Source organism: Artemia sp. Qi Xiang Cuo, chromosome 9 (assembly GCF_049724085.1).
Source record: "Artemia sp. Qi Xiang Cuo chromosome 9, ASM4972408v1, whole genome shotgun sequence".
In the NCBI taxonomy this organism is placed as follows: domain Eukaryota; kingdom Metazoa; phylum Arthropoda; class Branchiopoda; order Anostraca; family Artemiidae; genus Artemia; species Artemia sp. Qi Xiang Cuo.
In genome coordinates this window covers 2,801,886-2,829,674 of record NC_142802.1, presented here as the reverse complement: position 1 = coordinate 2,829,674, position 27,789 = coordinate 2,801,886, and the positions used below count along the sequence as shown (strand labels likewise).

Below are 27,789 nucleotides of genomic sequence, written 5' to 3'. Positions count from 1 at the left end.
TAGTCCGATAGTAGGTAATTAGTTCGCAAGTCTCCAAGGTAAACGCTCCCAAAGGAATCTGATGTCCAGATAGCCAGAAAAGAAAAGGCCACGCTTTTTCATCCCTACAAGCACCAAAAGTTGTCATCGCCACAGCTTAGAAAGAGTTTCTAACCCCTGCTAGCCTATAAGAATTCGTATCTCTTAAGCAAGATCCAATTGCACCGCGGAAACAAAGCTCAGAGAAGTCAGTATTTCTAGTTCTATAATTTTTAATTCCTAGTAACTTTTAACGGATTAAATTAGATGAAATAAATCAAAGATATTCCATATCAGCATTAAAATACAATTTTATTAATATGTATATTAGACGAATTACGACATCCGGTTCAAATATAAGAATTAAGAAATAGGGAAGTCAACCTATGCCATTCATATCTGATTTATTGAGAAAGCCGGGTTTTGTTTTGATTAATAAGAATACGTTTGATTTAAACACTAATGTTTCTATCACAAACCATGACAAATAATATCTTCAATATTTTTTCCATCGCTACAAATGGCGCGTGTCAGAAATTGGAGGAAAACTGCGAACTAGTTAGGCTATTTAAACTTTGTAGTTTGAATTTGATTGTTGGGGGGATAGAGACATATAAATGAAGTGATTAGGCCTAGTGCCGCTATCCTACTACAGGGAAACCTCTCAGAATATCTCATAGGAGATAATAGCCTACCCCAAAATAGGTTAAGTAAAATTTTAAGTTGATATAAACGGAAAAAAAAAAAATATGGACGATCTCAGTGAATTACTAATAGTGCAAAAGTTAGTAGCAAAAAATATAGAGATTGCAAAATCTATCCCGGAATACAATGGTCTGTCAGATATTGACTAATTTTATATCCAATTGACCCAGTTTGTATAATTAACAAAAATAGACGTTGGAGCACTAAAAGACATGCTACTTCTACGAATAAGAGGCCAGGCCTTAACCTTTCTAAAACAGGTCGAGCATACCATAGGCAATAACGCCAACTTGCCAATAAATACGGTTGATGACTTGTTAAAAGCATTCAAAGAGAGATTTATAGAAACCAGTTCAATAAATAAATTAAAACATGGAGTAGTAAGCTTTGATTTTTCACAAAATATAAGGGAATATCTGGATAATATACGCATTTCTGTAGAAGCAAAATACGGAAGTGGTTCTGGGCAACTGTATGAAAAAGTCATACTAAATACCTTTTTGCAAGGGCTACCCCCAAAACAATATAGAGTAGTAATATCCAAGAATATTCAGACGTTGGATCTTGCAGTCCAAGAGGTAGAGCGACTAATCGAAGTTGATAAAATAGTTGCTAATCATAGTAATGCAAAAATAAATAACCTAGGCGACTCAAACGCGAACCTAATCCTCAAGGCCGATCAAGCATTCCCCAATTTCTTTTCAAGGGATAACTCCCCAGTAGCACAAATAAACGAAACGCCAGAACCCGCTAGTCAGAAATCAGTACGTTTTCAGACCTTTAACCCTACAATACTAAGGTGCTATAACTGCTATCATGTTGGCCACATAGCAAGAGAGTGCCACTACGTCACCAATCCCATACCAAGAAATGATGTCGGTAATACGCAAAATTACGGTAACCATTTGTTCAGAAGAACAAATTTCAGCACCGGTCGTGCAATAGACTATAGCCAGGGGGGATTGCGCCAATCAGCACCATATAATGTGTGCCAACCAAATCTGTATAACCCTCTCCCCAGCCGGCGAATTAATTACTGGTTTGAAAACCCAAATACTCAACAAGGTCAATATAATTCGAGAATGCAATACAAAAATCATGAAAAATTGCCGATGAGAAATGAAAATTTTACAAGCCAACGGCACCGGCAGTCAGCGCCAGCAAATGGCACTGACACGAGACATCCACGTTACCATAATAATACATGGCGAAGACAGGCAGACGTAAATCATTTCAATATGCCTACGGAACCTAATACGTCTGAATATCTATTACAGGCACCGACAAATGAAATAAATTCTCAGGGAAACGCTTCAGGCCCCTCAGAAACATAATTTGGACCCAGAGGGTACCAGGACTACTTAATAGGTCCAAAACAATACTAGTGCCTCCTTCTAGTGATATTATTAACAAGTTACCTATATTTAATGATTTTTGTGTAGAAAACGTTTACTTTACGGGCTTAGTTGACAGTGGAGCTACTGTAATCATCATAAACTCTTGCGTATGTAATATTTTGCCTCTGCATATTAGGCGATAAAAGAACCCTAATAATCCCAATTTAACAAGCGTCACAGGTCATAAATTAAATGCAAAAGGGTCAATTTGCCTAAACGTAAAAAGAGACAATAGAACCTTCATGACAAATTTTATTATATGTGACAATCTTCCATATAAGGCTATTATAGGGGCAAATTTTCTAAGGTCTAATAGAATACTATTAGACGTAGCCAACGAGAAGCTTGTATACCCAGCCAAGGTAGGGGAAGAAATTTCTACCTTAAGAAATCGTGACAGAGGTTACGAAGATAACATAACAGTAAACAAAATTTCTAATGGTATAATGTCGAATTATTTTGAACCTCAAATCTCGCAAAGACAGGGCATAATTGGAAATTCATTCAATTATCCTGAGAGATATCGCAGAAATGAAGTAAATATAAATAAGAACAGTATTGAATCTGCGAAAATAAAAATAGGAGATATACAACAGTACAGGTCAAACGAAATTAAGAAAATAGCGGGATAATGGAAGAATATAATAAAACCCTACTTGACGCCGCAAGATGCCGCAATGGCGCAGCATAGCGCCAGCATGAATCTGATAAACAATAAAAATGAAGAGAAATATTACGGATTTGCGATAAGGAAAACAAAAGTCCCTCCCAAAACGATGCAAAAAATTCAAATATCACAGATGATCGAGCCAGTAATTAGCAAGTCAGAAATATGGTTTGCGACACCGTCTGAAATACCCGAAAATCTGTCATGCGAGGAACAGATTATATCTTATGACAAAGGGGAAGGTTTTATTTGGGTAACCAATAACCATGAAAACGATACAATTACAATTAAAAAGGGGACCTGTTTAGTCCAAATCGAGGTTTTAACGGAAAATGATTTAAATAAATGGGAAAATTCTAAAAGAAACCTAGTTAACGGTATTAAAACTTCAAATAACGAATATCCTTTAACTAAATCGCAATTTTTTAAAAAATTTAAAATGTATCATATTACGGATTTGTAACTGAAGAAAAAATTAAGTGATTTTTTATGTAAATTTATGTTTTTATTTTCTGCATCTGAAGATTATATCGGGATGATTCCATTTTATGAAAATTAAATTTTAATGACCGGTAATCCCGTAGCAAAACAGCCATATTGTGTGCCATACAAGCACAAAGAGTGGTTAAAAAATTAAATCCATGAACTAGAAAAAAACAAAATTATACGCCCAAGTATAAGTCCGTATAGCGCACCAGTGATCCTAGAACCAAAAAAGAATGGAGATCTAACACTCGCAGTAGATTATAGGGCTCTCAACAAACAATAAGTTAGCAATAAATTCCCTCTTCCAAGAATAGACGAAATTCTTGACTCAATTTCAAGTATAAACAAAATTTTCACCTCTTTGGACCTTACCCAAGGCTACCCCCAGGTGACAGTAGCCGAAAAGGATGTTCATAAGACTGCATTTTCAGCATATGACTACGGATCTTATGAATACCTACGGGTGCCATTTGGGCTTAAAACAAGTTTAAGCACGTTAGGTAGACCCCTGTTGCACCTGTTAAGAGGATTAAAGATTATAAATCATTTTGTTGATGATATTATATGCGTGGGGGAAAACACTGAGCAACACTTAGCAACTTTACCTGAGGTGTTCGAGAAGTTCAGGCAAGGCAATTTAAAATGCCGGCCCGAGAAAGTAAATTCATTTCAATACAAAATTAAATTTTTAGGAGCATCCCCAGGGAGAGATATCCCCAGACCCTGATAAAATTAAATACGTTGAAAACCTCAAGCCCCCCAGAACTATGAAATAATTAAGAAGAATTTTAGGACTTACTGGCTACTTTAGAAAATTCGTGCGCAATTGTGCCCAAGTTGCGAAACCCCTCATAGAATTCACCAAAGTAAACTTCCATAATATTACCTGGTCCCAGGAAGCTCAAACTTCCCTAGACCAACTCAAACAGGCACTCACTTCTGAACCAATTTTATCACTCCCTGATATCGAAAACGGAAAATTCATCGTTACCACTGATGCTAGCTCAAAGGGCATAGGCGCTATCCTTTCGCAAACAATCCCAGTAGAAAACCCTAACCCTCTACAGGGAACACCTAAACAAATAGAAAAAGTTATATGCTATTCAAGTAAAACTTTATCAAAAGGCGAAAGTAGTTATTCAACCACAAACTCAGAATTACTATCCATGATCGACTACCTGAACAAGTTTAGACAATATTTAATTGTTAGAAAATTTATGCTACGATCACACCATAAAAGCTTGCAGTACCTGCGCACATTTAAAAATCTCATGGGCATTTTAGCTAGATGGACTATGAAAATCCAAGACAAAGATTATGAATTTGAATGTTTAAAGGGAAAACAATATGTAGCTTGCGACTTTTTGAGTAGATATCAAGAAAATAGTCCGCCGGAAACCGAAGAAAATGAAGTTAATGTTATTAATGCTTAAAGCAAACATGGATGTAAGAAAAAAAAAGTAAAGGACGAAGTAAAAGAAAATACGATTAACTATTGTCCCTTGTCTTCGGAAAATAAAAAAAGAAAGCAAAAAAAGGAAGAAATGTGTGTAGCAATAATTGATTATTTTGTGAATGATGAGGCTTTACCGGATAAATTCAAAAATCTTGGAAAAGAGATGGATAATTTTTACTACGACCTTGATGAAGAAATACTGTGTAGGATTATGACTGCTGAAACAAATAAAAACCAAACCTCGATCATAACGGTGTTACCACAAAACTTAATAGGGCCTGCATTTGAATAGTTTTATTCGGACACAGACGGACATCTAGGAGTTATGAAAATGTTCCATAAGTTAAAACAATACTCTTACGTAAAATCGGCACTGACAAAGCTTAAAGAATTTGCAAGTACATGCGAAGCATGTAACTTGAGAAAAATATCCCCAGCTTACTCAAATCCCACAATTGGAAGGGTTCCTATAGCAAAATACCCCTTTGATATTGTCTCATTTGACCTATTCGGGACAAGTGGAGGTTTACCTGTTTCCAGCAGAGGCCATACTTGTATTCTTTCGGTTGTAGATCATTTTTCAAGATTTACTTTCGCAAAAGGATTAAAAAATCAAGGTGCTTATGCCACAATTAAGGCATTAGCAAAAATATTTTTACAATTGGGCATTCCTAATAAAATTTTGAGTGACAACGGGAGCAATTTTGTTGCAAAAGTAACAAAAGATTTAATGAGTTTCCTTAATATAGAGAAAATGGTGACAGCGCCGTACCATCCACAAGCTAATGGAAAAATATAAAACAGAAATAAAATATTTTCTAACGTTCTAAGTATTTATACGAAATACAATAGGAGCGACTGGGATAAATTCTTACCTTACTTAACTAACTTAATCAACACTGATTATTCCGAAGAAACAAAAGACAATCCTTTTTTTTTACTTTTTGGTCGTTATTTTAGAGTTCCATAGGATGATATTATTCAGTCTCGGCTGTGTTATAACGACTCGGAGGATTATAAACAAGAGTTCATTAATAGAATGAGGAAAACTTATAAAATAGTTAGGTAAGAGCTGGAAAAACGTAAAATAAACACAGAGCTAAGAAACCAACAGAAAGATAAGGAGAGTATAGATTTCAATGTAGAAGACAACGTTTACCTAAAGAAACGAAGCAAAAACGAAAGGAAAAAAACTTTCCAGCAAATACTTTGAACCGTACAGAATAGTCAAAAAAGTACGATAATGAATATACATTTAAAATTGAAAACCCCGATAGTGGAAGAACTTACAAGGCGCATGTTAGCCGTATAAAAAGAGCCGAATTTCCAGAGAGATGGGCATCACATCCCTCCTCTGCTGATTCGTCAGATTAGGAAAATGAGCCCCCTAGGTCAAGATTGGCAGAGCTAAAACCTTTCAATTTTAAACCAGACTACTTTGAGAATGACAGTGATGAACAAAACTTTGAAGAATTTTTAGCAATGGAAAATCTAGTTGTTCCTAAGCAAAAATCCCTAATACCCGGATTTTTACCTGAAATAAAGTCACCAAAAAGTCCAAAAAGTTATTCATCGGCAAGCGCAGGAGATTTAGATTATACAATATCTCCTAACACCCAAGTCCTCTCCGATAGGATTTCGACTCCCTGTCCGCACAAACAAATTTCCAGACGATATGGTTTCCCCTACAACATCAATAGAAAGGCCCCTTTCTTTACAAGAAGAATTAAACAGAGATGAAGAAACCCCCGGTATTACTGTTAAGAAATCTTCTCCCAAAGATTTAACTAAAACAAACCAGCGAGAAGTCGTGGATTTAATAAATTTTCCCATTAAAATCAGTCAAAGCGCATTACCCAAGAACAAAACTTCAAAGGATGACCAGCTAAGTCAATATCATGATATAACTGTATCCAAGGCCAAACCTAAACAGTGGACTTCATGGAAGGGTACCTTAGTGCAAAAAATAGCTCATCCCCCAGAGGACATGGCATTCAAACAATGGAGGAACCCCGCAAAAACAATTGATTCCTCCCAAAACTCTCAAGAATCTTTCAAATCCCCCGAGTTGAGGACTCAAGGCGAGGACTTAGGGAATAAACCGTCTACTTCCAGGAGAGTGGAAATATACAAAGGAATGGAAGGTGATACCACAAAAAGTGCCACATCTAAAAGTTCCAATCTGGATTCGTCGGAAACTAGTTCCGAAGAGTCTGAAGGTGAATCAGATCAAATAGTAGCTAAATAAATAGGGAAATCAAGGCCGACCTCAGCAGCCGCACACGTGAAACAAACGAAATTAAAAGGGCAAGAATTTTTGAAAAAACAATACAAAAAGTTTGACATTATTTCGCTTGATAAACCGAAAAAGAAAAAACCGAAAGAAACAGAGGAGAAAATCACGACACAGTCAGGTAGAACGGTTAAAAAACCTGACATATGTAAATATCCATAATTAACTAAAATAAAAATTTCAAATATATTAATTTAAAACAATAGTAAATTAAATATTTTGAAATAAAATTTAACAAATACAATATTAATGAAAAAAAAAAAAAAATAAAATGATCAGAGTAATTTAAAAACGGTTAAGATAAGAGAAAATAACCAAAGTTAGGAAGCAAGTGGTGTACTTAGAATGAAAAGTCGCATTGAACCACGTGTTGTGGGAAGCCTGGGGAGGAACCCAAGGCCCATGATTGTTTTTTGTAATTTTTTTTTAAATAACCGTAGGAAGGGATATTTCTTAGTCCTTCAAGTGTAAGAAATTAGTATTTTTATGCCAATCAGGGCCAGTCAAAGAAATACTTAAAGTTTTAATAAAAACTTCTGTTAGCTCGACAAGTTTTCGTTTTTGAATCAGAATGCTTTGAAAGAGAAACAGATATTTTACTTTTTTATAGCTCCAAGACAAAAAAAGAGAGAAAAGCTTTTTAATTTCATTATATTATATATATTAATTATGCTGTCCTAGGGTACCGTGTTAATCATTACATCCAAAGAGAAACAGAGATATTGATGTCTTTAGCTCCTGGGTGAAAAATGTAATTTCACTAGTTTATATCTATGACATACGCACTAACAGAGAGATCACTGTTCTATAGTTCGGTGACAAAAATGTTCTTTAATTTCATTGGTTTATCTATGACATATATTGTGCTCTAATCTTTGTGAAATATTTTCGCAAGTCATTCACGTTATATCTTACCTATACTGACTCAGGTCCCCTTATATTTTCTGTGAAAAATACACCCTTGTCCTAACCAAGATGGATATTATCAAAAAAAAAAACAAGAAATTATCATTACAGAAGCGTCTAATTATATGAAATATTTTATCTTATTGCAGATTATAATTACTTTAGGCCTACCAGTGTAATTAAGCGCCGAAAGTTTGCTTATTCATGTGTTTCTTACTCGAGGAATACAATGTTTCTCACTCGAGTAATATATGTACCAATAGCCAACTATTGGTAACTATAACCAAACAGCCTATGGTACGTTAATATGTAGAATTTCACGGCAGATGTGAAATTATACCTCAATAATAATAAGTAAAATTATAAAACCATTTAATCAGTTAAGATATGTGGATTGAAACCCTGTGTATGTCCAATGGCGACTAAGTAAAACCCACAAGTAATTCCCTATTAATGTGAAGGTATTTCTCGCTTAACGGATTCTAATAAGATTTTAATATATCATTTTTATTCATTTAGTGCTGAAGGATTTGCTCAGAAAATAGCATTATAAAAAGATATTGATGTCAATTCTCCGTTATGCTTATATTCTTTGCAAGGCATTAACTGGAATCTAGGGAGGGAAGCTTGGGAATCCTGCATCCAATTACCTTATTCGAAAAGCGAATAGGATTCAACAATGTTGACTTGTAATTACGGTTAATACTAGAGAAAAACACGGGGAAACAAAGAAGAACACCTCTGCATTTCAGCCGTTAAGCTCGGAACCCCAGGAGAACGTCTAAGCCTAGAAATAGGGAAGACACCAGAAGACGAGTGGTTAGAGGGGTCTCCACTCGTCCTGGTTATGTCTTGTTCCCTCATTGTAGTACTGTTCGCGTAAAACCGTGTGGTTATGAGGCTGCAACATGCATTTTTTAAACAGCACGGGCGTGCGTGAACAATGCAGGCATGAAAAATATCGTAAAAGTAGACCTCAAACTTAATAATGTAGGGTAAATTATGTTTATTTAATATCGATATTTCCGTTCTCAAAACAAATTTGAAGACATCTCTATTTTAAATTTTTAGATTTTTGTTGAAAGTAGTAATATTAGTGTATTTATTTAATTCTGTCTCATAGCTAAGAAATTATAACCCAATTAATGCGTGAATTATTGTATGTGTATTTACTTCAAAGAACAGGTGATTCTGCCTCGCTATTTTTATTACAGGAAGTAAATGGGCAAATTGGTTATTGAGCATTACAATGAGCTGCCCAGTACAGATACGACCCAGTAACATCTAGTTTATCAAATCTCAACGAACGAAGAGTACTCACCATGACTCCAGGCAACTTCATCCCAGCTTCATCTGCGAAAACAACAGTTACCTTCGATCGTCGTGTCTTCGACTAGGAACCATATTATGTATAAGGTAACACTAAATTTGAACCTCAGTATAGGGTGCTTTAACGAACTATGTAATCACATAAATGCTGAGAACCCCATCGATCAGAACAAGATAAACGATATTTAACGATATTTGAAGTTGAAAGATACTTAAAGACATTCGAAGATATTTGAAACTGAAGTTAGAGACGATATTTAACGATATTTGAAGTTGAAAGATACTTAAAGACATTTGAAGATATTTGAAGACGAAATTAAAGACAATTTGAAGTTTAATTCTGAGAACTCCATCGATCAGCACAGGATAAACGATGTTTGAATTTAAATGACACTTAAAGACATTTGAAGATATTTGAACAGAAATTAACAACAATTTGAACTTTAACTCTGAGAACACCATCGAGCAGTACAAGATAAATGATATTTAACGATATTTGAAGTTAACTGATATTTGAAGATGTTTGAAGTTGAACTTAAAGACAATATATTAAGAGAGTCACTATAATATGGCAACAACCCGTCTCAAAAGGCACAAATGAACAATTTTACGCAAGAATACATTCTCTATGTGACTCAAAAATACTAAAAATGATATGCTGAGAAGAAAAACACCAACACCTGTAGTGGGAAGAATCAGTTCCCAGTTGACTATTAGAACGATATTTAACGGTCATTCTCTAGTTGTCTATTAGGGAAAACTTACCATGTGAAGGCAACTAGACTCGAACTGTTCCATGAAGACACCATAACGTAAGTGCTTCGAAATTTTTTCCAGGACAAAAGGAGTGAAGGACATTAATTTACAATAGAAGGGCGTAGTACACTAAGCATACGAAAGGTGATGGAGAGATGTGAAGCTACGTGTGTTACTTCCTAATAGCTTTGACAATTCAAACATCCCAATAGTGAAAGTGTTTTAATGTCATCAGTGAATATGATAAACCAAATATTGTATGTTATAAATCATTCATGCATGTACCACAAGTATAATTAGATGTAATATTATTATTTTATTCATTTAATGTTGTATAGATAGTATGTAGTACTTCATATAGCCAGCAAAATAAAAAAAAAAAGTAATGTAAAAGTAGAATAGCCCCTACCTTATTGGAAATGTAAAATTAATCAGTATTAGATATAGAAAAAAAAATTTTTAGTATAGTAGCTAACCTAGAACCAAAAATACTCTTGGTACGGTAGATGAATTTTAGATAGGGATTTAGAATAAAATAATAAAAATAATTAAAAAATTTTCAGCACTCCTAATGAGCAGTTACTAATGACCGGACGTCATTATTTGAGGGGAAGGGTGATGTGCACCAGCAGGAGAGTAACATATATTTAAAATATAAGATTCTTTCCTTCTAAAGATGATTCGGGCGGAAATTAAACGTTCCCTAATTGAGTTCAAATACCGCTTCCAAGAGTATAAATTCATAATCAGTAAAAAGAGAAATCGTACTTCTAGCTTCAGTCAGACAACGGCGCTAGTCGTTCGAATTTCGCTAAGAGAATTGTAGCAAAAAAAAATGCAACGCACAACATTTCTAAGGAAGTTTAAAAGGCAAAAAAAAAACTGTGTGAACTCCTGAATCATCTGAAAAATCTTAAAGAGATTATTGGACGAAGATTTGCGTCCTTGGGTCACATGGGCCAATGGCAGGCAGTCCCTACAGCGCAGGACGAAAGAACTGCGTTTGGGAGTGGGGTAAATGTGTTTTTTAATCTTAAGTCAGACCTAATACGATTAGTACCGCAAATAATCTCGGTCACCATAATTGCCATTGAAGTAACCCGTTGCTGTACAACTAAGCATGTAAGTTCAATAAATCTATTGTCTTTTTGTATGTATTTGTTTCGTTTATATGTCTGCGTCTAGTCCGATAGTGGGTAATTAGTTCACAAGTCTCCAAGGTAGACGCTCCCAAAGGAATCTGATGTCCAGATAGCCAGAAAAGAAAAGGTCACGCTTTTTCATCCCTACAAGCACCAAAAGTTGTCATCGCCGCAGCTTAGAAAGAGTTTCTAACCCCTGCTAGCCTATAAGAATTCGTATCTCTTAAGCAAGATCCAATTGTACCGCGGAAACAAAGCTCTGAGACGTCAGTATTTCTAGTTCAATAATTTATAATTCCTTGTAACTTTTAATGGATTAAATTAAATGAAATAATTGAAAGATATTCAATATTAGCATTAAAATACAATTCGATTAATATATATATTAGAGGAATTACGGCATCCGGTTCAAATATAAGAAATAAGAAATGGGGAAGTCAACCTATGCCATTCATATCTGATTTATTGAGAAAGCCGGGTTTTGTTTTTGATTAATAAGAATACGTTTGATTCAAATACTAATTTTTCTATCACAAACCATAACAAATATTATCTTCAATATTTTTTCCATCGGTACAAGACGGGCAACAACCTCAGAATCAATAATAGGCCTAATGACATTACAACGATGTCCCTTATTCAACTGTAGGACTTGCGGTACTGTTATCATTACTCCAAAATGATCTGAAACACTATTAACCACAACAACAGGTGACTTATGTTCAGTATTTACAAATATGTTATACAATATTGATGCTGAATTCTCAGTAATTCTTGTACAGATATTTATAGTAGGCTTCAGCCCATAGCTAAGCATCATATCCAGAAACTCCTTAACTCTCTGACTAGAATGTATACTTTTCAAATCAATATTTAAGTCACCACACACAACATACGGCTGTCTTGTTCCACTCAACAGGTCCAGTTGTTCTTCTAACAGACTCAGAAATTCAACAAGGCTACCAGACGGAGGTCGATAAATAATAGCAAGAATACATTTAAAATTTTGCTTAGATACTTTCACAACCATCGACTCAAATACCATTTCCTTATGTTTAGTAAGGGAAGGCATCGGCAAGACATTACTTCACTTTTGATGTATGCCGCTAAACCTCCATGTTGGTGCAGTTCCCTGTTTTTTAAAACCAGTTGGTAATTAGGAACATCTAATAGAGATGACGTATGAGACTTCAACCATGTCTCAGTCAGGGCCAAAACCTGTAAACCTTGAGTCTGCAGAACTTCCTCCAGGTACTGAATACCTTGGCAATTTAAGCGAAAAACCGAAAAATCACTCGGGTCATAATCATTATTCAAATCCTGAAGGAACTTATAACGGGCTTTCAAATATTCCTCACCAATACCATTACTATCGAATTCACGATGGAGTACCCCAGCCCCAATATCTTCAATCCTGAGTGAATCATTCTCCAGCCCCTTCAACCTATTCCACTCTAAATTAGCCATTATCAAAAATCATTTTGTGATGGATATGAGAAGGAAAAGGTTCAGTTAACTTACACTTATCATTTTCATCATTCGTTGAGTTGGTATCATCGCTTCCACACTTCGATCCTAAACAAAAAAAAGAAACATAAATATCTTCATAAAATCCAAAAAACACTACTACTGTTTCCGGGCCTAGTATCACTGAAAGCCAAGACCAATCCATAAGAACTCCAAACACAACCCGGTACGCTCCGCACCGCGCAATACATTATACACCATTGATACTTTTTTCTCATTTTATTTTTTTACTTTATCCCATCCACAACATCTTTTTGAAAAAAAAAGAAAAAAAAACACGAGACAACATTACTTCATACCAATATGCTATCACAAAAAAAAACAAAGAAGAAAAAACGCAACAAAATAATAACTCAAAACCATATTAAACTAAAATAATTAATATAAATATAAATATGACAACCCACCTAGCATTACATAGGCCCACCTCGAGGATTTATCGGCACTGACATTTCAGGAATCACGTCATTTACGGAGAAAGAAACACGCAGGCCGTTTGGCCGATCAAAACAAAAGAGAGGTGGAGCCGATTTTGTTACCCATGATTGAATACCACAATCAGCAAGCTTTGACCTTTTTTTAATCAGCCGTTTTCTAATATCTCTCACTGCCGTCGGAGCATCATCACTAAGATAAATATCTTTATGACCGCAAACATTCTTTCCTTTAAGTTTTTTACTCTGTTTCAGAATCGTTATTTTTTATTATTTATACCGAATAGTAACTTTAAAATATCTGCGCTCTTTTTTTACTTCTGTAACAGCAAATTCTGGGGTCTCGTTTACACCTAGTCCTTCTTCACAAACAGTTTTGAAAATCGCTTTAGCTTCCTCTATCATCGCAAGGTACATTCCAAACCACTATATTTTTCTCATTAATTCTATACTCGCAATGTATTAACCGATTTTTCAACTGATTATTTTCTTCACGGAGAAATATTGACTCAGATGTAACAACACTAATCTGTGATTTTACATTTATTATTTCATTCTCAGTAGCCGCCACATGGGTCTGGATCGTCGAAAATTGCTGCGATTGGCCAGATAGAGTCCCTCAAGCGATTTGACTCGGGTTTCTAGAGATTTGAACTGGTCCGTGATACCGTCAAGCTTTTTTCCATCGTCTTTTACTATAGTTAGAATTTCAGAAAAGCTCCGAGCCAGCGTCGAAATTGACAAAGTCTCTCCATCCTTAGGTGAAGATGACGAATAATCATTTTGATCTTCTTCGAATGAGACTTCTTTACGGTTTCTTTTATTTCGCCCCATGAATAAGAAGCAATTAAAAAATGGACAAATAGTCTTACCTCAGCCGGCAACGATTGTTTATCCACGATGTTGCTAGCGTGCAGTGCTTTTAGCCGTTTGGCACGGCAAACACCTTTTCCAAAGTCGGTAATCAAAGGCTCTTTTTATAATGAATAAAATCCAATCCTCTCTTACTCCATGCAATTCTTCAGTTTAAAGCAATAATCACACACCAAAAAATTTTCTTTCATCAATTCAAAACATTAATCTCACAAGCTATTTCACTCTTCAGCCAAAACTACCGCAGGTACGAAGTGCCTAATGTGTTACTCGTTCGGGGAATGAATCATGACTGAAGTATTTGTAATGTTCTTCAAGATAGAAATATACCTACAGAGAACTGGTTTGGATTTTATGCGGACAAGTGCAATACTATGTTTGGGTATGACAACTCGGTTGTGAGCAGAATCAAAGAAAAATCCTCATCTGTGATATGTCAGGTGCGGCAGTCATTCAATTCATTTGGTTGTTTCTCATGCTTGCAAACAATTGCCAAAGCGATTGGGAGATAAGTGTCACACAGTATATAATCACTTCAGTATGGGGGCCGAAAGAAGCTCTGTGTTCGGATTGCATCGGAAACTTACGGACACCCCAGTCTTGAATGTGCTTGCCCAAGGTCAGACATGTTGGCTATCTCTTTAGATGTGCCTTTAGTGACTATTGCATAATTGAGATGCGCTTAGTTGCTAATTTCAGGGAGATGCAGCAGAGGATCCCAATTGCGCAAATAACAGGGCATCGCAGGCGCTAAAGAATCCATTGCTTCGGTGTCAACTTGAACTCTAGCGCTATATGCTGGTGGTGAAACAGGTCATTACATCTCACATGATATTATTTGTCAATGCTGCCTGTTTTAATTCATCTGCAAGGTTTTGCTATTAAGAATGAGGAAGTTGCAAGTTATGATATATTAATCTGTGACCTATTTCGAAGGCAAATTTTCTTCAAAATGTCGTTTTAGATTTACAATTAAATAAAAAAAACAAGTTTTTTTTTAACTGAAAGTAAGGAGCGACATTAAAACTTAAAACGAACAGAAACTATTCCGTATATGAAAGGGGCTGTCCCCTCCTCACCGCCTCCCTCTTTACGCTAAAGTTTTTTGTTGTTTAAAAAAAAAGACAATTGTGAGACAGAGTGAAACTTAAGCGTAAAGAGCGAGGCGTTGAGGAGGGGACAGCCCTTTTCATATACAGAATAATTTCTGTTCGTTTTTAGTTTTAATGTCGCTCCTTACTTTCAGTTAAAAAAAACGCGTTTTTTTAAATTTAAATTTCTGAACGTTTTTGAATTAATACAGGTTTTGATTTTGGATCACCGTACATGAATAATTAAAACAAAATTTGCACATGAATGTCGCTCCTTACTTTCAGTTAAAAAAAACGCGTTTTTTTAAATTTAAATTTCTGAACGTTTTTGAATTAATACAGGTTTTGATTTTGGATCACCGTACATGAATAATTAAAACAAAATTTGCACATGAATTTTCCTTTTTTTTGGTTAAATGGCTTTCTCGAAAGTTGTTTAATTTTATTTACGAACGTTTTTATTAGTAATAAATATACGTAACTTACGAATTAACTTCCATAACGACCTTCTATATTCGTATATTTTTATTACGTATATTAGGGGGTTCGCCCCCTAGTCAATGCCTCGCTCTTTACGTCAAAGTTCAAATTTTGTTCCAGTTCTTTGAGATTGACCCCTTAATCACAAAGGCCGTTAATTAGAATAAATAGCCCTTATGAAAGTACTTAAAAAAAAACTTTAGCGTAAAGAGCGAGGTATTGAATAGGGGGCAAACACAATCATATACGTCATAATTTCTGTTCGTTTTAAGTTTTGAAGTGCTCCTTACTTTCAGTTGAAAAACTTTCTTATATTTAATTTCTGATCCTTTTTTTAAATAATTCTGGGAAATCCGGTGCCCCCTTCATATCAATGTCCCTTCCCCCATGAAAACTTCCTCCATGGAAAGATCCTCCCAAATAACCCCCTCCCCCCCACTACCTGAAAAAATCACCCCTGAAAATGTGCGTATTACTTCCCAATAACCAATACTATATGTAAACATTGGGCAAAGTTCATAACTTGCAGCCCTTCCCCTGGGGACTCTGGGGAATTAATCATCCTCAAAGACATAGTTATTATATTTTTCGACCATTCTGAACAAAATGGCTATCTCAAAATTTTGATCGGGCGACTTTGGGAAAAATCTTAAGTTCAATTAAAAAGGGCACTAGAACTTTTAATTTCCGCTTGAAAGAGCCCTCCCGCAATATTCTAGGACCACTGAGTCGATGCTATCACCCCTGGGAAAAAAACACGCATCCGTGATCTTTCATCTGGAAAAAAAAATCCGAAATTCCACATTTTTGCAGATAGGAGCTTGAAACCTGTACTGTATGGTTCTCTGACACGGTGAATCTGATGATGTGATTTTCATTAAGGTTCTGTGACTTATAGGGGATGTTTCCCCTTTTTTTTGAAAATAAAGCAAATTTTCTGAGACGTGAACTTTTGATCGGTAAGACTAAACTTGAGGAAACTTATATATTTGAAATCAGCATAAAAATCTGATTCTTTTGACGTACCTATTGGTATCAAAATTCCGTGTTTTAGAGCATCAGTTACTGCGACTATTGCGGATAACTTTTGTATGGACTCGGCACGGACCCGGAAAGCAGCAGGATTCTATATATATAAATTATCACTGTCGCTTGTCTTCCAAACACAGAGAATTTGAGCCTTTTCTTGATGTCATGACGTATAGCTCGACCTTAAATTAGAAGTGGCGCCTTTTTAAAAGTACATTTTTTTATTGGACCTTTAACTTTTGCCTCGGGTTGTCTTTTGTCATTATGAAAGACATATCGCCGAACCTTTGTTTCGGTTATAATTGCGCTTATTCATTGTGTCCTTAGATTTCAGTGGCTGAGTATTTTTATTTACCTTCTGGAGACCACAATTGCGCTTATTTATTGTGTCCTTGGATTTCAGTCGCTGAGTGTTTCTATTTACCTTCTGGAGATTATAAATCCCAAACATATGTTTTTTTCTTAAGTCTATTTTTAGAATTATCTGTTTTCTCTATACTATTCTCCTTGTACCCTTCAGGCGCGTTAATTCACGTGGTGAAACAGGAAGCATAGTACATTTTGAAATTTTGTCAGCAACGAAACTCGCCTATTTACTTAATGATAACGTTTCCAAGGTGGTATATTTACATAACTATTAATTTGGTACATATTAGAAAATGTTGGAGTGGAGATACTTCTGTGAAAACTGACCATGAATTTCATCAAGACTAGATACATTAGATTGACCTCGTCTTTGAATCTCAACCTTGTCAAAGCAAGTGAATACCTTCCAGCTGAAGATGTGTACTTGGGGATGGCAGGGAGGTGCAGCAGAGGATCCCACTCACGCAAATAACACGGCATTGCAAGTCCTAAAAATCCATTGCTTCGGAGTCAACTTGAGCTCCATCCCTATGTGCTGGAGCTGTTTATAGATTTTAATATCCTTTCCGAAGTGAAAAACTTTCGTTCCACAAAATAAAATCGGAGGTGAAGATACTTCTGTGAAAACAGACCACGAATTTCGTCAAGACTAGATACATTCAATTAACCTTGCCTTTGAATCTCAACCGTATCAAAACAAGTGAATATCTTTCAGCTGAAGATGTGTACTTGGGGATGGCAGCTGACAAGTCTTAGAACCTTGCTGTCAAATCCGTAGATAAAAGCAGATGACCATGAAGTGAAGGTCATCTATGAATGTGCTCGTAAGTTTAATGTGGTGATAGTGAAGCAATTCAAGCATCGATTCAAACCATTGAAAAAACAGTTGAAGACAAACTGTTTACGTTGTGCGAAATCCTTGACCCTACGAATGCTTCGGACATAGATGCAATTGGTCTTCTGTAAAAGATCCCACTGAAATATAGTGCACCGTCTTGGGATGGAAGGAAGATAGTAGAAGAATTGCGTAGTTTACTCCTTTTTGATCTTGCTCAGAGGCTCCCGAACATAGTCGGCATTGTCTAGTATATTCCGACTACTATTTCCGAACGTTGTTATGGAGTGGTTCTTTTCTACCTTCAAAGACGTTAAAACATATTATAGAATTCGTTCAATAGTTTGACCCTTGCCTCAATTAAGCAGGCCAAGTCTACTAGTCTAACATGAAAAGAAAGTGACATGTGTCCCATGATTGAGGGTGAATAAGGTGCGATTTTTTTTTAATGGCTAAGATATTTATGTTACCATTGAGGGAGGAGTAGCCCTAGGACAGACAAGTGTAAAGCCTGTCTCGTGTAAAGAAAAAAAAATTCCTAGGCAACGAAATATAGTCAGATTTTTTAGAGATCCAATTTTTTAATTGGAGTCGGAAATTTCCTAGATTTTGGACCAGCTTGGTGTCGTAAAGTCAGGTTCTGTAAAAGTCGACTTTCTGTGGTTGGGTGCGGAATTCTCAGGATTTTTATACAGATGGAATGTCGATCTGATAGGAACAAAGGGGAAGAACTGGCTTACAGACTTAGTACAATTCTGGTCATATTCATCACTCTCATATTCAGATTCAATTCTCAGGACTTAGAAATAGCCTATTATAAGGGTTCTTATCTATAGAACAAAATAACGATTTTCTGAGAAAAATTGAGGTTAGAGAAAAATAAGATGGATTTAGAGGTTTTTCCTATTTTGAGGGAAAGCCAAAAAATTTTGAAATGCCTTCTTTAAAAAAAATGCTTATTTATATCATTCACAGATGTGCTTTGCTTTACTTTATCATCACGCAACCCCTCCTAAACTATATAGGCCTATTCTTCATGAAACTGCCTGATGCTTGATGTGGTCAATATGTTGTTTTTTTTGCTAAATTCCAATAGGTATAGGTCTAGGCTAGACCTGTCAGGTAGGTCAATTTCTAAAACATAAAAATTAGAAGAGGGTTTAAATAGGGTAAATTTTTCGTTTTTCATATTACTGATTTACAAATAAAGTAAACATACTACTTGATGCCCTTTTTTATGCTCTTTCTAAATATAATAGGCTAATCATTTTTGTTGGAAATCAATTTTACCCCCACCCCTATATAGGTCCATATCAATTCAGGGTATTTATTTGTGCATTAAAGAGGTGGGAGGGGGGAAACTTTTAACTTACCTCTCATTTAAATCAGAAATAAAATTTACCCCACCCCCCTAATGTGCAAATATAGCCTATATCCTGAATTGGTATATATAGCCTAGCCTATGAGTGGGGGTAAAATTCATTTCTGACAAAAATGATTATTATATTTGGAAAGAGCATAAAAAAGACAGTGAGTGGTATGTTTAGCCTACTTTATTTGTAAGTCAATAATATGAATAACAAAAAAATTACCTTAAATAGTTGGCTAGTTGGCAATATTGGTCAATATATACCAAATCATATTATTGAGTTTCAGATAAAGTGAATACACCATTTGATGCCTTTTTTTATGCTGATTACAAATATAATAAGCATTTCTATTGGAAATGAATTTCAGCCCCCCCCTCATATAGGCTATACCCAACCTAACCTAACCCTGAATTGGCATATATAGGGTGGGGGGGCTGAAATTCATTTCTGATAGAAATGCTTATTATATTCATAATCAGCATAAAAAAAGGCATCGAATGGTGTATTCACTTTAGTCCTAACTCAGTAATATGATTTGGTATATATTGACCACAATATCTTCCCAGAGTATGTTTCTGACCCTCAATTCATGGTAAAATTCTACTTTAGCTGCTTTTAACCATCTTGGAAAGGGGTTAGGTTAGAAAAATGAAACTTTCAGGGGTGTCTACAGGCTAAAGTATGGATAAATTTTTTGTTGTTCATATTATTGACTTATGAATAAAGTAAACATACCACTTGATGCCTTTTTTATGCTCTTTCCAATTCATATTTATAGGTGTGGAGGTAAAATTCATTTCTGACAAAAATGATCATTATATTTAGAAAGAGCATAAAAAGGGCATTGAGTGGTATGTTTACTTTATTTACAAGTCAATAATATGAACAACAAAAAATTTACCAAAGTATGTCCTGGGAAGGTATTTTGAAGTATGGTATGTACCTACACTGCTTCTCCCTCTAGAGGGCCCTGACCTTTGATGACCTTTAAAAATCTGTGGGTAAATATTTACCAAATCATATTTTTGAGTTATGACTAAAGTGAATATACCACTCAATGCCTTTTTTAATGCTCTTTACAAATATAATAATCATTTTTTCAGAAATTAATTTTAGTCCCCACTCCTATATATACCAATTCTGGGTATATATTTGCACATTAGGGAGGTGGGGGAAAAGTTTAAACTTACCTATTATTTACATCAGAAATAAAATTACCCCACCCCTCTAATGTGCAAATATACACTCTGAATTGGTATATATAGGGGTGGGGGCCATGGGCGTAGGCAGCATATTGTCTAGGGGGGGGCAGGTGATAGTGTGATGGAGTTTTATCAACTGCTTTTTTCAAACCATCTGCTTTTTCCAAACCATCTGCTTTTTCAGCCATATCTAATGTAAATTTGAAGGTCTAGGGGGGCAGCTGCCCCCCCCCCCTACGCCCATGGTGGGGGCTAAAATTCATTTCCCCAAAAAATGATTATTATATTTGTAAAGAGCATAAAAAAGGGCATCAAGTTCTATATTCACTTTAGTTGTAACTCAATAATATGATTTGGTAAATATTTACCAATCTGTATGTTATAAAAGTGAAAGTTGGCAAATTAGATCTTCTGCTTAAATGAAGTACAAAAAATTTGTTTTCAGCTTCACAACTTTGCTCAATCCCAATTTATAAGGTTTTAAATAAATACAAATACATTTCCTAAATTAAAAAAAAAACAAAAACAAAAAATATTGATAGGCCTATGACTTAAAATTCTACTCAAATAGCAGGAATTGCATTTTCAAAACTAAAGCCAGTGAAAAAGAAACTGATAACTGAAAATTAAGGTAAAATGTTGTTTTGTCAAAATTTCAATGGGCAATAGACCTGTCATGTAGACAAAATTCACAACCTCTAGAAGGAGGAGTGGAGGTTAGTGCTTCAATATACTTTAGCCTGTAGACCCATCCTTGAAAGTTTCATTTTCCTAACCTAACTCCATTCCAAGATAGCCAAAAGTAGCTAAAGTAGAATTTTACCCAATACATCTCTGGAAGTTTTATTTTTCTAGCCTAACCACTTCCAAGATAGCAAAAAGCAGAGAAACTCGGAATTTAGTTAGCCTACTGTTCACTTGGGCAAGACCTCCCAGATATTCTGATTCAAAATTGTCTTTCTAATACATAGACAGTAGGCTCATAATCTTGGACATAATGTGCATGTGGCTAGATAGTTGTGATTGGCTAATGATTAGTCCACTAGACCAGGACCAATTTGGATTGGCTAAACAAAGACTAGGCTAGACTAGTTTGTATTGACTGACTATAATCTTGGGAAACATCTGGTCTTTCAAAATTTCAATGTAAGGCAAAATTTAGCTCTATACTCTAGTATATATAAATTAATCATTATGTTTCACAGCACTTGTCTTAGATTAACTCCATCCAAGGTTGACTGTGTCTGTCAAAAGGATATGTTGTTCAAACTTTAAGATCCTGTGTTACAGATTAAACAGCATTTTCTAAGATTAGGCCCAAGCTTTAAATGTGTGGCCAAGATTAGGTTCTACTGTTGTCTATCAATATGAGTGAAATTGCAAGTGTTGTGTATGGTTAAACTGTTTTAGCTAATCACATACTTGTTAAAAAGATTTTGGTACATCTGATGGTGAAACAATCCAATATCCAGGTGGTATAATAGAAATTTACAATGATGTAGCTATTAAAGATTGGACTACCTGGCCAACTACTGGGTATCTTACTCTATCTTGGAAAGGGGTTAGGTTAGGAAAATGAAACTCAGTAACAAATCCAGGGCCAAACACATGCTCTGAGAAGTTGTTGTCAAGCTTCCATGTTAACTCTCTTCTCATCTTTAAATTTGTGAAATCTATCTATTTGACAGGATTGGAATTTTGACAAAACAACATTTTACCTTGATTTTCAGTTTTTTTTTTGTTTCTGGTTTTAGCCTTCAAAATGCAATTCCTGCTATTTAAGTAGAATTTTAAGCCATACAATTGTTGCATAAATTTATATAAAGGCTATTCACATACTTTAGCTAGCCTAAAAGTAAATTCTTTACTTGATACCTTTTTTTTGTATTCTTGCTTTTTATTCATATAAATAATTCAAACAGAAATAATTTCCAAATTTTTTTTTTGACATTTTAGAATAAAGTACCTGGTCTAGATGTATAAATGGATCAAAGAGAGCTAGCAGTTTATATTTTGAGCTGATTTCTTCAAAAAAAATGTTGGCCATAGGGCATAAACAGAAGTTTGCTTATCTTGTGTGGGTTTATAGTGTTAGATAAAGTCAATTAAAAAAACACAAACTTCTGAAGATAATATAGGGCCATATCTGGTTTATTAGACTCACCCCTTCCCTCTTATCAAGCGAAATATGGCCCTTGGCTATGTGTAAAAGTTTCTTTAAAAAAATGTTGGCCATAGGGCATAAACAAATGTTTTCTTATCTTGTGTGTGGGTTGATAGTGTTAGATAAAGTCAATTAAAAATGCACAAATTTATGAAGATAGTATAGGGCTATATCTGGTTCATTAGCCTCACCCCCTCCCTCTTATCAAGCGAAATATGGCCCTTGGCTATGTGTAAAAGTTTGGAGACTGTCTAAAGAGTACTGAAAAAAACATTTGCAAATAATCCCATAGTAAGGAATAAGGCAAGGAAGGCATGCATGAAAAAAAAAACTGAAACCAAATAAAAAAGGTAATATACCATTTGATTTCTCTGATAGACTTTTTGGTTATACTATTTAAAAAAAATCTATAAAAGAGCTTTTTTTTACCAAAGAGTAAACACCCATATTAAAATTTTAGACAACCAGAAATAAAGTTCTAAATGAATTAAGACAATAAACAAACAGAAATTAAAATAAACATATCAAGCATAAAGATAACAGATGGTGACATAAATAAATATTAAATTACAGATATTAATGAATAATTAAATTTTAACACAAGAAAAATGAAAATGGATGCTCAAGTCAAGATAAATATTGCTAAAAATAAGAATTTGGCTACTATCCCCCCCCCCCCCCCTTGTAGCTGTAACCTGTCTAAAGCCTATGGTAATGTTTGTGTTTTATGGTTTTTTTTGGGGGATTTTGAATAGTGCTTCAGTTTTTCAAAACATCTGTTGTGAAGTAAGCTAGCTGTTATCAGTTTTGTTGTAATTTTATTGCAACAAAACATACATTTGTTCTGTTTTATCCTGTATTAAATTATACAGGATATTTAAGTCATGTAATTTTGCTCTTGTGTCACCTTTGGGGAGGGGTGTAGGTTTAAAACTCAACCTTTTTAAGGGTAACAGAAACCAGGTAAGGGTAAAGCAGAGAAACTAGGTAAGGTGCAGTTGCTAAGGGTAAAGCACAGAAACCAGGAATTTGCATGTGTCAAGACAACACACCCTTACAGATCACTTCACTCCATTTGGACCCTCCCCAAACCCCCTCACACTTGCATTCCTAAAAAAAATGTCAACTCTTTCAACTCCATTTCTCCCTGTGCATCCCAAGATGTTTCTCCTACTAGTTCTGTCCTTCATCTGTCAATTACCTTAATTTACACTTCAGAGCAAAATAAGGTCCATGCTGGATCTGTTCTGCTGCGTTATGGTGTAATGGGCATGTCACTGTGCTATGGACCCAGTGATGTTGCATTAGTTGACAGCTAAGAGGGAGGGACTGTCCCACTTATATTTTCATGGCTTGTTCCATTCTTTGTCAAGTCTTGATCTAAAGGAGGCACTAGTGGATGCAGTCATGGTTTTGTCTTGTAGGTTGTTCCAGTTGTTGGAAATATACTTGGTAAAAAAGTTTTTGTACATTCTGGTCTTCACTCTTTGCTTTGCTTGCTTCTGCAAGTGTCCTCTAGTATTGTGTTGACCTGCATGTTTCATGAGGAAGGTGTTGTTTGGTTGACTATTATATTTGTAGGTCAGCATCATATGATAAGATAAGATATCTATTTCAAAAAATGGCTATCACAAGCCCCGAAGGGCCGAATTTGCATTTCGGGGTCATATAATAAAAAAAAGACATAGAAATAGCACAACAACTAAAAAACTGGCTAAATAATGCCGAAAACAACAATATCAGAAAGGCAAAGCCATTCATTAGTCTAAAAAACAAAAAGTGTCAAATGTAAGAAAGTTAAAAAAGGCACAAATTAAAGCAAAACCAAAAAAAATTGAGATAAAAAATAATCTTAAAAAGGTTTAAAAGAGAATATATAAAAAGGGGAGGAAACGGAAGAGCCAAACGGACACCAGCATGGGTATCACCAGTAAAAAAAAAAAAAAAAAAAAAAAAAACTAGTGGTTTATTTGATCAGTAATAAAGAGGACAAAGGTTTTTTTATATCTGGAGGTTAAACAACAGATGGGGGACAAGATAGGGATGGGTTCAGAAACAGTACGGGGCAGGCGGTGTCTGGATTGGGAGTGTCTTTTGGGGAAAATGTTTTCCATGCGAGGGTTTATTATTGCATTTTTTGCAAAATGGAGGCACAGCATTCCTCTCCTGGGCTCAAGAGTTTCCAGCTTGGCCTTTTTTAGAAGGAGTGAATATGGTACCAAAGTTTCTTTAAAAATTATTCTTTGGGCTCTTTTTTGAATAGATTCAATTTTATCTGATTCATCACGGGAGATGCCAGGATGCCAAACTGGACAAGCATATTCAAGATGCGGGCGGACAAAGGAGGTATAAATCCTTAAAGAATGGGATGGGGGGATGTTAAATTTATTCAAGAGCTTAAGGAGAGACATGGACGCATTAGCTGTACGGACAGTATCTTTCACATGGATATCCCACTTTAAATTAGAGGAAATTGTAACCCCAAGTAATTTAAAGGAAGACACAGAAATATTTTGGGGGATAGGGTCAAGGAAGGCGGGAATAGATTTCAAGAAATTTATTGTCATTATATTTGATTTAGTGGAATTTACTTTCATATTTAGGTTCTTAGCTTCATCCGAAATATGGGATAGAATTTCAAGGGGGTCACTTTTAATGTTTCTGTGACATACTTCGAGGATCGTCAAGTCATCCACGTATTTCCAGCTTTGGGGGAATTCCTTACCAGTTTTGTTAATCATGACCAGAAGTAAATGTGGTTCCAATGAGGTGCCTTGAAGAATTCCACAATATATAGGGAGGGGTTTAGAGAAAATATTTTTGTATTTAACAACTTGGGATCTATTTGAAAGAAACAATATAACAATATTTACTAACAAAGGATCAAGTTTAAAGTTAACTAGGAGTGAACGAATTAGGGTGGTATAGTCAATCAGGTTGAAAGCTTTTTGTAGATCAACCTATACAAGGTTCAGCCAAACATTTGGTTTATCAAGGTTATTTACGATGGTATGCATTAAGTGCACAAGGTAATGGGTGCTGGAAGTTTTCTTTAAGTTACCAAACTGCCGGGTGTCAATACGGGGACAAATTTTATCCTTAAGCCAGTCACAGAGGAAACCTTCATAAAGTTTCGAAAAAACAGAAGTGAGCGTAATGGGGCGAATGTTAGCGAAAGTCAGACTGGCGCGTTTTTTAGGGACAGGTTTTATAAAACCTTGTATCCAGCGACTTGCGAATATACCAAATTTTGTGATGTGGTTGAAAATATTTGAGAAACGCTTAGCAATTTTATCCAAAAAGGGTTCAAATAAGTAAACTGAGATGTCCAAGGGACAAATACTTGATTTTCTGAGCTTAAGAATTTTATTTATAACCTCAGAGGGAGAAATAAAGGGGAAGGAAGTATTGGGAGGAATAGTTGGACTTGAGCCAGTGAAAGGGGGGAGACTTTGCACGATGGAAGCAAGGTACAAGTTCAGATCGTTGGCAGTCTTATTAGGGTGTTCAGGGAAATGAAAAGCCACGTTGGTAGAATTTTGTTTACCTATTTCTATTAAATTTCTCTACGAGAGCTTGGTTTTGTAATCACATGGGCCTTTGACTTCACTATTAAAATTATGAGGAGCTATATTTCTAAATTTTTTCTTTAGGAACTTCCTTATACCACCATACGCACTGATACGACCTGATTGGGAAGAGTTGTTTTTTTTCATTATAATTTTTTTAAATTAATCAGTACCATGAGGATTATCTGTAGAACACGTTTTAAATTTTTTCTCAGGGAAGTGGAATTCATAATTACTCCTCAATAGAATTTGGAGGGACAAAGCCATGTAGTCAACCTCATTTGTTTGATACACAGTGGACCAATTTTCAGTAGTAATCCAGGAGCAAAAATTGAAAAGTCCTGAGTCTGGGAGAGTTATATAAGGGGTTTCATTTATATAACACAACTGTTTAACTTTAGCCAGCGGAGATAAGAAAAGGCTAAAGTGGTAACTACTGCCTAGAGGGGGCAAAGTGGAGACGGGTTTGTAAAACATCGAAAGATTAGTGCAAATTAAATCAAGAGTAGTATTGCCTTTTGTAGTAGGGACATTAACGACCTGTTTTAAATTAAAAGCATTACATGTAGAATCTAGTCTTATATCGTTTGCGTCACCAATCAGGAAAATTCATGCATTTGGGTATTTTGATAGTACAAAGTCAGCACTTGCATGTAATTTTTCGATAAAATTTATTTTGTCAGTGGATCTCTGATTAGGGGAGTAATAAAAACAACAAAGGACAATTAAATTAAAAGGACGCGGCAAGACTTTAGGTCGAACACACACCCACATAACTTCATCAAAGGGATTAAGACATGGAATTGGGATTTCACTTGGATATATATCATTATGGATAAAGAACAAAATTCTGCCACCTTTCTTACTCAGAGTGTGTTTTTATGTTCTGAGTTTAATAAATTTAGAAAAATTGTCAATCTTTAACATGTGCAAATTTTGAGCTTGAACTTCAGTAATAGCGATTACATCTAATCTATATATTTTAGAAAGGGTGTCTAATTCATTGAGTTTTTCAAAGTTAAGGCTTTCAGTGTTGCTCAACAAAAGTTTAGGGAATCGAAAGCGATTTGTGAAGGTACCGTTTCTACACTTTACTTTTTTTATATCACAGGTGCGGTCAGGGATTCTAGTGGAATTCTTGATGGGGGCTAAACTTGCATAATGAGAACAAGGGACAGGGGGATCAAATCCATCTTTTTCAAATACAATTGCATTTAATTGAGCAGGTACTCTAAACTAGCAGAGACTCTAAACAGCGGTAACTATTTGAAGTTTTAGAAACTCTGCATGGAGGTGTTAAAAGAGGATCATTCTGCCTGCTTACTCTTAAACTAGAGTCATACTGGTAGGGTAGCCAGGGGGGATAAAGTACAAGGCAAGGGAGAAAGGTTTCCTGGTGATCTGGGAATAAGTCAAGTTGGGAGTGTTCTTTAAATGAGGGGGTTGGGGGGCAAGATGATGCTGAGGGAGGGAAGTACGGTGGGGGGTCTCTGAGAGGGGAGGGGTTGGGTATGTTTCGGCAAATAACGGGTGGAGTCCAGAACCGGCTGGTAACTTCTTGGACGCACGGAGAAGAAAGGAGTCGAAAGGAAGTGGATTTTGGGGAGGACTATGAGTGAGGGGGGGGGGGTTGGGGATGGTCCGAATTGAGTGGTGATTTTGGGGGTTGGACTGACTGGGCACGCATAAGTACT

General features: G+C 35.5%; 1 protein-coding gene and 1 pseudogene across 1 annotated transcript in view; one reads left to right on the top strand and one right to left on the bottom strand.

Annotated features, from left to right (window-relative positions):
• Positions 1–17,987: 17,987 nt before the first annotated feature.
• Positions 17,988–27,022, bottom strand: LOC148948227 (uncharacterized; annotated as a pseudogene).
• Positions 18,524–27,789, top strand: part of LOC148948224 (heterogeneous nuclear ribonucleoprotein 87F-like) — a 59,237-nt gene continuing 49,971 nt past the window's right edge. Inside the window, exon 1 of the mRNA XM_089094216.1 lies at positions 18,524–18,658. The gene's annotated coding sequence lies outside the window, so the exon portion shown is untranslated. The remainder of the gene's footprint in view (positions 18,659–27,789) is intronic.